General features: G+C 40.0%; 1 protein-coding gene across 17 annotated transcripts in view; it reads left to right on the plus strand.

Moving 5' to 3' along the window:
- LOC119015471 (gamma-aminobutyric acid receptor subunit alpha-5-like) overlaps positions 1–15,702 on the plus strand; it is a 184,128-nt gene that overhangs the window by 125,894 nt on the left and 42,532 nt on the right. The window lies entirely within an intron of this gene.

The following is a 15,702-nucleotide window of genomic DNA, read 5'->3' on the forward strand; positions in this document are numbered from 1 at the left end:
TGTCATAAGTATCATGGTACATGAATGCTGTCATTACTCATGCTGGTATTCGGGGATCATGTGGTCACAGCCGCTGACTGTGTTTATTAGAAAAGACCAGAAACGACAGGTGCCGATGCTTAGTTCACGTCCTGTGGATCAGCTTGTGTTAAGCAAATGATTGAGATTAAAAAAACCCAGAAGAATGATAGAATACTGCTATGAAAGCAATCGAGTTAGACAGCAGTGTCTCTGTGGAGGGAAGAAGACGCCCTTGGAGGCTCGGGCATAACAAAGAGTTATTTTCTTCCAGTGCTTCTGCTTTTTGGCTTTATTTAGCAACTGGATCTTTTGCCACCACATGGTGATTCCCAGAGTAAAGTTTGACTAGAAGGAAAAAAAATGATTTTGGAAAAACTCCAGGACATGGATCGATGCATATTTCATTATGGAAAGTCTGATCAGATGCCATAAAACATATAAAATGCTGAAACTGAAAGCTTGATGAACTGTAATGAGCAAATAGCTTCTTTTCAGTCAACCAACGGCATAAGCAGTCTGTTGTTTGGCCTTGAATGAAGTGCGGCTGCCTAAATGGCTGCAGCATTTCATTATGTATAATGCAAACATTCAGCTGCCGTCAATACACTCAAATGTGATATTAATTTTTCTGCTTGAAAATCCTCTCTCCAAACATGAGAAATGTATTGCTTTGCAAATATTAAATGAGTGAGACGTGATAATGAAAGCATTTTATCGCTGAACTTGCCACCAGATGTTGAGTTGGGACTGTTGCCTGGCAACATTAAATATATCCAGATATGAAAGCAATTTAGCTGTTTTTACTGTCAGCACTATCCTGCAACTTGGAGTATTTAAGACTACATCTGCTCAGTCAGAGTTAATTTAAAGGAATGATAAATTAATGCGCTGCACTGGATGTCATTACTGTAGATTATTAGCAATTCCCTGCATGTCTTCACCATTTAATATTATTATCATTGCTGTTTGCCAGAAGTTTATTTAGATGTGCAAAATGTAAGAATTTGCCACCTGTTGAATTCCCACTTCAAACAAATAGGGGGCAGCATACCATCAGAGTAACCACTAATGGCTGCTGACTGTAGCTGCCTTTAGCTATCCAGCGTAGTAATATTCTGGACTGGGAGCTCGGAGCACTGGGGGGAGTGTTGGTGTTACACTGCCGGCACAGGAAGTTCTGACTGCCAGGAGGAGAAGGTTTTCAGGCCTGGGATGGGTGGTGGGACTAGGCAGGGAATGCTGACAAAGAGCAATGCTGTAACATAATGTTGAAACTGTTCTTTCCTCAACCTCAGTTGGTAATTAAAGTTATATTTAAAACATTTTTATGGTTTTAAAGCAAGATGTCTTACACATAAGACCTGTTCATTGTTTTAGGATGAAGCTAGCTTGTATCTACTGCAACAAAAGCAAAGCCAGTTATCGTCTTATTATTCAGATAAATGTTTAGCATAGAGGAATGTATTTTAAATGAGCGTGACATCACACAGCTGTCCCAAATTAACCCTATTAATTTTATGCCAGTATGTACTCACTGAGCAGAGGACATGTTGGGTTCAGCTGGGTTAATTCAATTTGGTATGCAGTTGTTTTTGTGCTCCGGAGTCTGAGGAGCCAACAGGACGTGGCCTTTGCAAAATACTGTAAACTTTATAGTCACTGCAGACTGTGTAATTGGTTGTATTTTCCTAATTCATCACTAAACCGTTTACACAAGAAGGGGAGGGAGAGAAACAGAGGGGGCAGCAAGATAACCAAGCTGCAACCTCTATTACATGTCTGTCTGAGTTTATCCTTATCATGATCCAGGTACGGACAGAGGGTGACGTGTGATTTACAGATTGTAAAGCCCCTTGGAGTCAATTTGTGGTATTGGGCTGTATGAATAAAATGATGTGCAGTGTAACAACAGACTGAAGAATTGTGGAGGTAGTTTGATAAAAGAGAAAGGCGACTTGATCTGTTTACCATAAAGCTAAGCTTAAGCAGAAACTTTTAAACAGCAACGACAACATCCTGTAATTTTTGTGATGACCTGGCCTAGATGGTATCATCGACTAGCTAATGTTAGCTTGTGTGTGTGTGTGTGTGTGTGTGTGTGTGTGTGTGTGTGTGTGTGTGTGTGTGTGTGTGTGTGTGTGTGCCATTGAGAATCTGCCTGGGTGCTTTGTAGCAGTGAAAACACGGTATGGACTTTAATTGATCTGGGCATTCTCTTGATAATGAAACACTGACACAGAGCTCTGAAAAGAAAATAATTACTGCTGCGACAGTTTCTGTGAGGATCACTTACCAATCATGTAGCTCCAGTTTTAAAAAGTCTGTCAGACCCCATCCTCATATAGCAGCTGTGACCTCCGTGATTCCATGTAAATCTTAAGAATATCTATAAAGTGAAAAAACTGAAATCTGTCATACCAATACAATAGTATGACAAGTCTTAAAGGAAGAGGAAAAGCCAAATGCACACACTAATATGTTCCTAAAGACAATCTTGACAAAGACAAATTCTGTTTTATATTATTATTATTAAGATGTTTCTTTTAATGTGACCACTCCATGAAGTTTGTGATCTACCCAATGAAAGGATACTGGATAGAAAACTGAGATCTCTTGAGGCTTAATTTCTGCAGGATCGTGCTTATTACATGGCTTATTACAAAAGCCATCAATTGACACTCCAGAGAAACCAATAGAATGTTTTTTATTATGAACAAAAGTCACTAGGAAGCTTACGTCGATAAGCAGGACTGCCTGCACCAGCGAGCAACAGCTTTGTGGCAGAAGCGATATGAGGAGAGCCAACAAAACAGACCAGGCGCCCATGGCTAAATGTAAAGCCTGAGCAGATTGCCTTTCACCTAAGATTGCCTTTCCCTGGCCAATCAGAACTGAGAGTTCAACAGAGCTGTGTAATAATTGTACTCAAGTGCCATAGAGCCACGATATAGTGGACAGTGAACTGCAGCTATACTGAAAATCTGCAATCAAAACTGCCCAGGTGGCAGCCTTTAGAAGTAGGGCAGATGGAGCAGTCATCCCTCCACAATCAGAGCTCTTAATTGTAACAGCTATGATTGTGACTCCAAAACCTTAGAGCTCTGTTGGTATGAAGTTTGAGCATAGGCAGTTGATGAGTGACAGGAGGTAGGTGAATGTGAAGGTAAAGCTTTTGTACCAGTGACATAGCAATGTACATGACATGTTATGATAGCACGTATGTCGAGAATAGGCCTCCGCACACTGAACCATGGGCTGATTTCTGATTTGTGACTAATTTTTTCCTTCAGCAATTTAAAACCCCTGAAATAATAGTTTCTCAGTCATCCTCTGACTATAACTGATTGCATGCAACATTAACACAAAATTTTGCCTGCAAAGTTCAGTACAGCTTTGTTGGTTTCACTTCCAAGACCTCCGTAGTTGAGTTTTGGGGTATTCTCCTCTCGCAGGCTTGAATTGAGCAGGGCCCAGTTGGAAAAAAGGTGACGTCACATACCTCTATGCACCTCTGAATCAAAGTCTGATTAACGTTGGTGGATAATTGTTACATATTTTAATCAGAGCAAACCACACCCACCTGATGTGGCAGACTAAACTTTTATCGTTGCTTTGAAGAGAATCGCTGCTATCAAGAGAACTCAGAGAAGTGGCAGGCGCACCAGTGCAGCCAAGGTACTCAGTCATGTTGGTGAGGAGGATGCTAAATTTACAAAATGATTTAGTTTGAAATGGTTTCTACCTTTGGTTTTAATACCCTTTTCTCTACCTTAGCAACAAGGAAGATCCTTCCCTGTTGCTAAGACTGCACTGAGTGAAAACAGAATAAACAAGGCTCAACAGACGCATTCGCTACAAGAACCGTAAAGTAGGTGTGGAAATAACTCCTAGAATTGTGTGCATTGGGATAAAATGCAAATCCCTATGTCTAAACTGTTGGCAGAGTAGAGCTATTTCAGGATGTATTTGTTTAATCACTGGAACTAGTGAATTATGTTTATTCTATGCATTTATTTTAGATGAGAAAATCTCATAATTATACATGCCGATGTCCAAACTCACATGTTCTCTGGACTCGTTAAAAAAACACTTAATTTAAGTACAATTTGAGAAGAAGAGAGTGCAGCTTCTACAGAATACAGCAACTGTGCGTGCACACACACATGCACAATCAGGAGTAATAGAGTTGTTGTGAATGAAAAACTCCTGCAGCCTGTAGTAGGTCAGTGAGGCATGGCCGGTTTTAGCTCGCTGTGGGAGCCCAAACTTTGTTTCAGTGGAGAACAGGATCCCGCTGTGACGTTCCAGTGATTTTCCTCCTGTGTAAGCGCTTATTGGTTTCACCCTGTCAGAGCCGATGGACGCCGGTCAGTGGGATGTGAATCCCCGGCCGCCCCGGGGGCTGACTGGACTGGAGTTAGTGCAAAGTCCCAAGTCTTTTATTTCTCTCTCTGTCCGCCTGCGTTTCTTCCACTTTTATCCGTTTCCCTGTGGAAGTGTTACAGTGTTATGGAGAAAACGACTGATTTCTTCAGTGTGGCTCAGCTTGGCCTTGTTTCTGTAGTTCTTTTTCTCCAAAGCTCCACATTCACACTGTACTGCACGGTTCCTTTTGCTTGAGCACAATCCATCATTTGGTCTGAGACCTCCATTTAGCCTGTTCGCTCCCTCTGAACTTCACGGGTGTGTATCCCCAAGTGACTCTGTGTGTGTGTGTGTGTGTGTGTGTGTGTGTGTGTGTGTGTGTGTGTGTGTGTGCGCGCGCGCGTGTGTCTTCCGCTTGAAAAACCAGGTCAATCCCGAGGGTCTTTAAGATGCATGATCCGTATCGATCTCACACACACAATGACGATCTTGACAAAGTCAGCGACCAAAACTGCAGGAAGCTTCTCATCTGCCTTTGAACAAAACACATTATCTTTCCTCATTTGCTGCAAACAGTAATGGGCACTGGCTGGGATGATGCAACGCCAAATGAAGCTGATAGTAATTTAGGACATACTGTGATGAATGGTTGAGTGATTAAACGGCATTAGCGGCATTAAAGTCAAGCGAAAGTGCGGGGCTTTTATAGCTGGTGCTGGGAGAGTCAGATAACGCAGCCGGTGAATTGACGGACAAAGATGGACGCACTTTGACATCGACACTCTGTTCTTGACGTCTGCGCTCGAGCCAGCGAGTGGGTGGTGCCTGGAATTTGCCGCTTTACTATTGAGCCTGCCAGTGTTCAACCAGGCGTAGAAATTATTAGGGCCACCTGTTCTGTCCGTGAAATATACTGATTACATCAAACCAAGTGAAAGCCACGATTCCGTGACCATCGATATTAACCCAACTGAGAAATCGAGGCACGTGAGAGAGGTTTGAGCCTTTAGACAAGATTGATATGGAAAAGGAAAAGCTTTCTGCTGACTGCCACAAGTATGCTATTGTCAAATTTACTAAAACTTAGAATCAGCCCTGAAGACTACTGGTTGTAATTTATAGAGCTTTGACTAATGATTCTTCTGAGTATTTAATCCATCAGTTAATTCATTAATCATTCGCTTTGTCTATAATTTCAGAAAATGGTGAAAAAAAAACAGTTCCCCAAGGCGATGCACTCAGATGTCTATGCTGTGAGCTCTTAGTTGAGGAAAACCAATGATATTCATAGTAGCTGTGTTTCCATCTAAACGTCTAATAGTGAAGTGAAATCGAGGCACGCTTAAGAAATGTCAGAAAACAGAGGAGGGCAGTACAGGCTACCTTAATCAGGGCTGAGCAGAAGAAGTAAAGCTTGTAACTGGAAACTCAGAGCAGAAACAGCTGATCATGTGATCTAAATCTCATTTTTCAGTCTCCAGTAAATGCATCTACATGCCATATGTTAATATTCAAAAGTCACCCTAAGCAAGGGTGAAAACTATTTTAGGAAATTGAGGATGCACAAAATTTGAACCAAATCTCTGGAAAATCACAAAATGAAGTGTAAATTATTGCATTTTTCCATCCACTATTTTTACATGAACATTATGAGCCGGTTCATGGAGATGAAAACAGTCGTAACAGACGTAATTAAAAGCATCGAACTCCACACTAAGAAAAACACTGCATGGCGTCTGTTTGTTTCATGTGTTAATGTGTAGAAGCCTCCTCTTTGTTCCACACACATCTAATGTTCTAATGGCAAATGAGCATAAAAACAGGTCGATGGAGACGCACTTAATGGTGGCCACAGCCCAGGTGGTTTTGATGTGTTCCTTTTCAACCAAATTACATCTGCGATGCGACACCGTCTGATGACCTCTTCCTAACCTTTAGGGATCAATCTGGTAATATTCTCTTGTTATCGTCAACCAATCCCATGGAAATAGGATAACTAATGGAAGTATTGTGTGTATATCCAGAGCCTGATGTCTCATTCCACTGTGACAGAGAGGTCCATTGTGGTCAGAACACTATTTAAAGGACTGGGCAATACATCGATACAGCTTAAAAATATTTAAATATCTGGTCATACTTTATAATAACTATCATTAATAAATGGTTTATAAAGCATTTGATTGTTTAACAGTGAAAGAACTGTCAACTAAAGTATAATTAACTCTATTTGTATCATTGAGTAATGATGGTTGTTATAATGTGTTACCCAATATTACAGAAAGGCCATATCGCCCTGTGTTATCAGCACTACAATAGTCATACTGTTCCTTCCTTGTATGAACACGCAAACAGTGAAGTTATTTTTGACTCAATCTGCCGTCCTGTTACTTTAAGTACTCACTAGAGCATCAAATGTGTATTAATACACAGATGGAAATAGTCCATAGCACATTCCCTATTTAGCTCTGTTTGAGGAACACTTGCTAAAAACTACAGTGCCCAGCTGAGAGTATTTTAAACAGGTCAACTAGATACTAATTAATGAATAAATTCATATGAATTATGTATTTTATTATTAACGGTTTATTGCTATTTAACAGGATTGACAGAAGGTTGGTGGGGTTAATGACTTCAAGTTGATGTGTTAATATGAGTGGCAGCCTGTTTAGTGCTCTTCCATATCATTAAAATGTCCTGTGGGAGGAAATGATTTTTGAAAATGTTGCTCTGCACGTTGCCTATATTGGTCAAATGAAACTGGTTTGTTGAACCCATAAATGTCGATGTCTTGTCATAATTACACTTAATGTTAAGGTTGATATGGCACAATGATTAACATGAAAGTGTAAAAATGCCACTATAATTGAAAAGTTTGCTGACCCCGCTCTAAAACATGGTTGTGTTGTTCTTTGTTTCATAGAAGTCCAACCAAGTGCAGAGTTGTCCAGTACAATACATAACTGTAAAACCCACCAAAGCCTTAGTTTCCTTGTCATGTTGAGAAAAAATATTACCTGTCTTACAAAATATATTTGCTGTTTCAAGTTTTATTGCTATTTTGAAATGAAGGTAATTTCAGGAGACAGGGCTGTACTGGAATAGGCACATCAGCAGAATTAGCATCCCTTGTTGCCTTCGGCCGAAGAGAAAATGCCCCTTTAAACATCAGTGTAGACTCCTCATCGCTCACATCTGACTGAAGTGTCAAAACAGATAATTTTCACCTATGCGGATGTGTCGGGCTGCTATTTGCAGCCGTGTGACAGTTGTGACACAGCTCTGCTTTTTATCACATTCACTGTGAAAACATACTATATCTGCTTAAAAAGAAAATGTTTGTACTGTAAATCGCTGAAGGCCTTATGGTCATCATCTGATTTAGATCCCACGTTGATGCTCTATTTAGAAGTTCACTCCAGCAGCAAATTAATTAATGATGTAAAGATGTGCTGTGACCCTCTTCTCTGAGGTGAAACGCCTGACTATTAATGCCACAGTTCATTTAGTACATGGAGAGCAGCTTTGGGAAATAGCAGACAGTATGTGTGGACACACACAAGAATAAAAGCTCATCTAAATGCAAGGGGACAGCCACTTTAATTGTGCATAATATAGTGTCATGTTGTGCAATAGGTTTGCTGGATAGGTTATTTTCAATACATCGTTTGAATTGTAAATAAGTGTAATAGAGGTCAATGAAAGAATTTTCATTTTAAAACTACTCAAAATCACCAGGAACATTTTGTGCATGTGCATGGCAATCCATGTGTTTGTATATGAAAACCAAACCATGATGTATGCTCAGCCTCAAACACACAGATCGGCATCTATGTGGCTGAAGAAATGAATGAAAGTATTGATCTTATGCCACAAGTCCATGTTTAATTTGTTCTGTGATCTGACACCAACACATGCATCACAGGTTTCAGATCAAAACAGAGTTAAAGGATAAGTTCAGTCAAATGTGAAAATTCAGTCATTCTCTATTCACCTCAACATCGATGGCAAGTCAAGTGAAGTGTTGTAGACCACAAAACACTTCTGGAGCTTGACAGCAAAACAGCGTAGCAGGATTCTCTTAAAAAAAAACTAAAGAAGCTGGTGACAATTAAAATGTGAGAAAACAACAACAACACAAAGTTATAGAGGTGATCAGCAGTCGCTGGTCAGAACTAACGTTACCTTGTCTGCCCTGGCTGGCTTGAAAAAAGGCTTTTCCACATGTTTTTGTCACAGTAGCTATAATACCCCATTCTGGTAAAGACAGGAAGTGAGACAACTAAACGTTGGTCAACAAAAGGAAATAATGTGTTCTTCTCTGTAAATCTTGTAGCTTTCAAGATCTTCAGCACAAGTTTACCCTGATAGTACCCATACTTTATTTCTGAATCCGTCAAATGCATCTTTCTTTGTCTCTTGCCTCACATGTCAGTCTGAAGTCGTCTCTGGTGAGTGGAAAGGGATTGATACATCCACTACAGACAGCCATCTACATTAGTCCAGACAAATGTGTTTACATGAATAATCTTTGAAGAGATGTCAACCCCAGCTGAGAGAATATGCTCTCGTTTGACAGATGCAATATTTGAAAGCGTGTTTGTGTGCCTGTACACTGTGTGTGTGTGTGTGTGTGTGTGTGTGTGTGTGTGTGTGTGTGTGTGTGTGTGTGTGTGTGTGTCTCAGTACGCTAAGTCCGTGATAAAGAAGCAGTCTGCAGACTCTGTCTGTGTGCATTTGTGTGAATGCGAACAGCTTTCCTTTGTGTTTTTTACTGTTTGTGCTGATAAATCCGCTGAAGTACAAGTTCTGTGTGAGTGAGTCCAGACACTCTTTTCTGCTTCTTTCCCCTCGTCTTTGATCACTTCTGCTTATTGAGATCCTTTATTTATATATTTTTTACAGATCTGCTTTCTTTTCGTGCTGTTTGTGGAGGCTCGACTGCTGCAGACATCCAGCACACTCCATTTTCATTTATTGTTTTTCGCTCATTCCAGTTAGAAATGAAGGTCGTCCTCTGCAGAGACGAGCTCACCAGATTAGCCGACACTTGACTGGCAGACAAAGTTACAATGAACACATTTATCATTCCGTAATTAAAAGCAAGAGAGAGACAAAAAGAGGGACAGCGACTCAGAGATGGAGAGAACAGATTATTATTCTCATTGGTGCACCATCAATCTCGCACGGTCCTCGGTCTCTTTGGCACAGAGATCCTACATCTAATAGTCACACATTTCAAAGATGCTATCGCAGACTCAAAACATGAGGCAGGTCATGTCAATATAGCACAGCCGTCCTTTCAATTTTCAATAATCGAGTGCTTTCAGTTCATGTTGTTGAGTTTTCTACAAACCTTGAGAGGGAGCAGTCAAGACTAATTATCTGGAGTGTCTGTATTGTGGTGGATTGGGTCCACAGCAGTACTGGAACTGGCTTTTTCAAATTCCTTTTCATGCTGCAAAATTAAACCCTTTTTCTCTCAGTAATCACAACATATGGTCTTTTTTTTAGTCCATGCTAGCAGCATATTTCTGTAGATGGCAAAGTCAGTGTGTTGTGTCAGTTCACGCTACTGAAAGTTGTTTATAGGATGAGCAGATGTATCCCTAACTTTGGTGCCACCATGATCTAGATTTTTGAGATTTTAAATAGGTCCATCAAGATCATCACTCCAACATTAAGATTTGATCGAAATTAGCTTTCAATTTTGATAATTAGTTTCACAGGCACTATTGTCGACATACTTCAAAGATACCTTTGTTATCTTTTTCAGATATCCTTTATTGATTGAAAATACAGTTTACTCGTGGGGGAAGAACTGGACTGAGTCAAACTGATAGCACTGCCAGAGATCCAGCATTGATTTATTTGGAAAGAGGTTTACTCAGGTCACAGATGAGAAACCAGGGTCAAAGCAAGCTGCTGCTGAAAAATGCCCAAATCTTTTAAAATAATCTGGAAAATTGAAAACGTAACCTGTTAAGGCAATTGAGAATAGAATTGTGACCTTAAAATCAAAAGTCGAATTCTAATAGCAAATATTAGCATGCTTACATGCTACACTAAAGTGCAATCAGACTTAGCAAATGAATCAGTGACTTCAGAGCTTCTGAACATTGCTACATAATGTTGATAGCCTTGACACCATTTCTGTCTAGTTCCACATCTCCATTATAGACTAAATAGATGAATAAACTTAAGGTTAGCCCGGTACTATTGGTAGATACTACACTGAGAAAATGACCTGGTTGTCTTTTCCAAAGCGCCATTCAAGTGTTTGTTGTTTAATTATTGGAGTCGTGCAAAAGAAAGAAACGGGACTGACAGGTGAAATTCACATCCTGGCTTGAAAAAAAAAAAAAGAAAAAGAGTCCTGTTGTGTGCCTGTTAAAGCTCAAATCTATCAAAGTGCAAAGTAATGTGATCATAAAAACACTTTGATCTTTTTCTTTTTGACCTGAGAACAAAGCAGCTGTTTATTAATTTATTTCATCATGTTCCTCTCTTAAGTTTCACCTCTTCACTTCCTCTAAATGGAGACACTCCTTGAATCTAATTTTGACGGACAGGTTGATTTCCTGGCACCTCAATCAGCAGCGATGGGATCCTCTACATCCTGTGGCTCCACTTATGTTATTGAGGTTGATAAAACAGGTGTGCTTTTGCATAAAAGCCTCCTTAATGCTGCTTTGAAGTAAATTTCATATGCTCCCAATGCATTCAAACGGTAATGCATTCGAATACCTGGCTGCCTCTGTGCACCTTGGGTGTAAACATGAAGAAGGAAAAAAATCAGTACATGCTGGACGCTGGAATCAGGGACTCAGGGGGATGTTTACTTGTTTTATTCATCCTCTATAGTTTGGCTTGTCAACAAACCGACTGAACCTGTACATGCACTTAAACCCATGACAGAATGAACGAAAGCATGCACACATGGTACAACAGCAACAGGGGAAGGACTCACTGAATAATTGAGTCCACAGAGATTGAAGGACACCCTGAACTTCTACTCGGAAAAGGCACACAAGGCTATTTTCTGCAGCCATTTTAACTAGAAAGGTACACAAACAAAAGTACAAGGATTCGCTGTCACAGAGATGTCGGTCCATCCGTCTGTCTTTCCATCCCTGATTGTGAATACACACACAGGCACACATACATGATGCAGGGAACATGCATCAAAGGCTCTGACCCTTTTAGGACGAGACTCTTGACTTAAAAGGGAACACTGTGTTTCCCTCCCTCTGCGCGTCCTTTCATTTTCAGTTCAATATTCTTTGCTCATTTTTGCTCTTTATTTATGGACCGTCAATAATGGCTGTAACTCTCTTATGGATTGCTTTGCAATGTCTATAGAATCAGTCTGGTTCCATGGTAAAGATATATTTTGCTGTTATTTGATTTGACCTTCATTTATCTAGAATATAATATAAAGGGAACTTTTTTTTTTTTATCTTTGCACATAGGTACTGTCACATTTCCAGTAGTGATATAACAAGACTGGAATTTTTAACTTCAATACAAATATTTTAAAAACTTTGATACCACAAAATAAATTGGCACAGCTTTGGGGGCACACAATTTCAGATTCTTAATTTAAGATGGACAAACAAGGCTTGTGTACTGTTTGTTAATAACAAGCGTATCTAACTTTATTTACAGCTATAGTAGGTGGAATTATATAGGCACTGTGGCAGGGCATTGTCTTGCTTTCACAGAGGAGGGTGAAAGAACACAGACAATATTGGAGTATCAATACTGCAAAAAATGAGTATAGGTATGTATCGATATTTTGAACACTCTTATATTTGCATATTAATGGTGCATACCAACTAACAGACAGAGTTATGGACTAGCTCGTGAACACAGTAGAGCATTTAACAGCAGAGGAGACCAAAAACCGAGCTAATTGGAGTGAGCATTGGACTAACAGTAATAAGTTGGCCAGAAAAATGACCCAAAATTAATGTTGCTGCTGCTATGTGTCTGCTGGTTGTGTAAAAATAGCAGCTTTTAGCTAACAATTTTCCTATATCTGCTTTTAAAGAGAATTTTTTTGTAGATGCATCCATCTCTTCAAGCTCACTGAGACCTGGAATAAATACAAGAACAAATGTTGCTCAAAGAGTGTAGATATAGTGGCCTGTTGCATAACTAAAACAAATATAAAACCTTGCATGAAGGAGCAAAGAACAAATTACCATTTGTAGGGTAGGTGTATTCAAACTCTCAGCCAAAGGATTTTAGTAGAGCTTGTTACAAAAATAGTTTGATTGAACATTATGAGGCTGAGGGCTGACTATGTACGATCAATGCATAAACGGGTTCAAAAGCTTATAACTTCACTCTAATCCAATAGCAGATCCATGCCTAGTGAGAAACATCACTTCAAGTAGGGCTGGCTCCAAGCAAGTTAAACAAAGCACAAACAGTTTGTGTAATCAATCCGCCTCAAGGTCCTTATAACATCAGTGAGAGTGGAAATCAATTCAGGACACAAAACACATCTTGAGGTGGGTAAGATGTCGGTCTATTTCTCTGATGACACTCCACATTCTCAATAACTATAATATGATGCACTCGGAGCTCACTACAAGTGTCCTTCAATCATATGCTCACAATCTAAACTTCAGAAGAGGTAGAAGATTTTGGAGTCTTCAAGTTTGAATATACACTTGTTTAACCAGAAAAGATGATGGCTGCCATACTGTCATATTTAGTGTCCACTGGATTTATCAGTGCAGGTGACAGCAGTGTGAGCAGTGCTGTAAATAACCTATAATAACCTGCCATTTCTAGGATTCCTTGGAAAAGTCTTTTGTAGCAGCAAATTTGTGCTTTTCTCCAGATGTCAAACCTCCCTTTAGAGTGCCTTTTAATGTGGCCTTAGTGCGTGGGTGTGCAGGTGAAGGTGCGTGTGTGGACCAGTTCGTGTTTTTTTTGTGGCTTTTCCATGCTTAACCTTCAATGATGTGACTCACGTAGGTGCTGGGAGAGGGAGGCTGAAGGAAACATAAGAAAAGGTTATCTGATTGCAGTGGAGAAGGTCGCCTCTTGCACCAAGATGGCATAAAGACGGCCTCATGAGTTAATTCAGAAAATGAAACGGTATCCACTATGCCTAATCTCATTCTCTCAGCTGGATGAGAACCCTGTGTCCTGGCAACGGGTTAATATAATCAAAAATGATTTCTTTTTTTTCTTTTTTTTTTTTTTTCCTTACGTAACTGTCAGATGTGACCTTTTTTAAAACAGGTGATACCTGTTGAAAGTAGAGGGCACTGAGCAGTGTTACAAGAGGAGCAACACTGCTGAAGGTTGGCCCCATCTATCTTGTGCTTGTAAAACATACTCTTAAGATATGAAATTAAACCTTGTATCTCCTTTTCCTGTTTGATAGTATTTTGTGAAAACATAGTGTGGAATTGTGGAAATGTACAAACTGAAGTCTAACCTCAAACAAACGTTCTTCAGATCAAGATAGACATAATTTACTTGTGTTCAGTGTTATTCAAGTTGCAGCTTTTTAACACTTTAAACTTAATTGAAGCCTTAGTTGACTGGCTTCACATTGTTGTTGTTTTATAACTGAGAGCCCAGGATATTGATTTTATCCATACAGTTGGAATGAAAACTTATAATATAAAGAGAATTATATTCATATTAAGAGTCAGGTTATTATTATGTTAGTCTGAGGGCTCGTCAGCCCCTTTAGCGCTGTTTTTACCACGAGGGGATGACGTTCATATACTCATCTGGTTCAAGAAGAATCTCTCCGGGGCACCGCATAGCTCAGTTGGTAGCGCACGCGACCCATGAGCCGAGGCTCTGCAGCGGACCCGGGTTCGACTCCCGGCCCCGGTCCCTTTGCTGCGTGTCACTCCCTGTCTCTTACCCTGTTTCCTGTCAAACTCTTCATCTGCACTATCAATAAAGCCAGAAAAAGGCCAAAAAAATACTTAAAAAAAAAAAAAAAAGAAGAATCTCTCCAACAATTCAAAATGGCTTCTTCTATGTATGTATGGAAGATGTTTGAGATAAGTTTAATTACACTGGCACTGGAAGGCACAGCAAGTATCATCTGCATGTTAAACTTATGCTGCTGCAGCCTGTCTGTTAACCTGATGGTGTTCAATTCAGATTTGGCATGGCATCCACCCCATCCTCCTCCATATGCAGCCTTCATTGCTCTTCATACTGCATCACCTGACTTCCTCCTATGTTCCCCTCATAATTACTTTGACCAAAAAGAAAGAAAGAAAGGTCACTTATGTGTTTATGCAGAATCATCCAGTGATGAGTGTGGAAGTTTTTGTCTGCAGATACACTTTTGGACTAGATGTATGCTTGAGGATTCTTCCCAATAAAAACCCAAGAGGAGTCAGCCATGAAAGTAGTAAAACCCTCCAGGGCTGCAGAACGGAACAGAACAGATGAAGATGCACAATATGCAACAAGGCAAGAGACGCCATCACCTTACACAGGAATATGTAAGAGGAACAGGTGGAGCTGGGTGCTGGAGGTAGATATCAATCATCAGAGCCGGGATGGAGCATGTAGCAGGTGGAACAAAGCACAAACAGCAGCTGCAGTGTTATATAAGCATGACACCACCTTACTGTCTCCATTAAATCAGGTTGGTGACTTGACTGGATATGATTTTGAGAGTCAGCTGATATTGATTAGCTGACAAGGCACTAACGACAAGATTTTGTTTGTGTTTCCCGCGACAGCACATTCGTCTTCCCTCTTGAACCTTTGGATAGCGGTTATGGCCACTCATCACTTTCCTCGCTTTCCCTTATTAGATTCCAGATACTGTTTCCTCTCTGATCTAATTCCTCTTCTTTTGCCTTCTCCTCCTCCACTTGTTTTTCCCTCAGAATCAATGTATACAGAAATTTAGTGTTTGAAGAGAGACTCGGCATCTAAATGAATTATGAGCAGAATGTGTTTGATAAACTATTCCTAAAGCCGAGAAAAAAGATCACCTGTTCAAAGACACTGAAGGAAAACTTCAGGTATCAAAATATGTTTAAGGGCATGCTGCCTGTTTGAGATAAACCAAAACCGGTGTGCCTCAAAGTAAAGGGACTTCTACTACCTCTGCTTCTGCTTCTGATAGTAGTATTATCACTGGGTAAGATGTATTTTTCAAGGGTGTATAGGTTTGGTTTGGATACTGCCTTTCATAAAAATCAAATACACACTCTCACACTAACCCTTCTCTTTTCCTTTTTGATTCATAAACTGCTCAGACTTAACTGTGTTACTTGAAGATATTATGTGGATAACTACATTTAATAATGTTGC

The sequence above is a fragment of the Acanthopagrus latus genome, chromosome 24 (assembly GCF_904848185.1).
Source record: "Acanthopagrus latus isolate v.2019 chromosome 24, fAcaLat1.1, whole genome shotgun sequence".
Lineage (NCBI taxonomy): Eukaryota > Metazoa > Chordata > Actinopteri > Spariformes > Sparidae > Acanthopagrus > Acanthopagrus latus.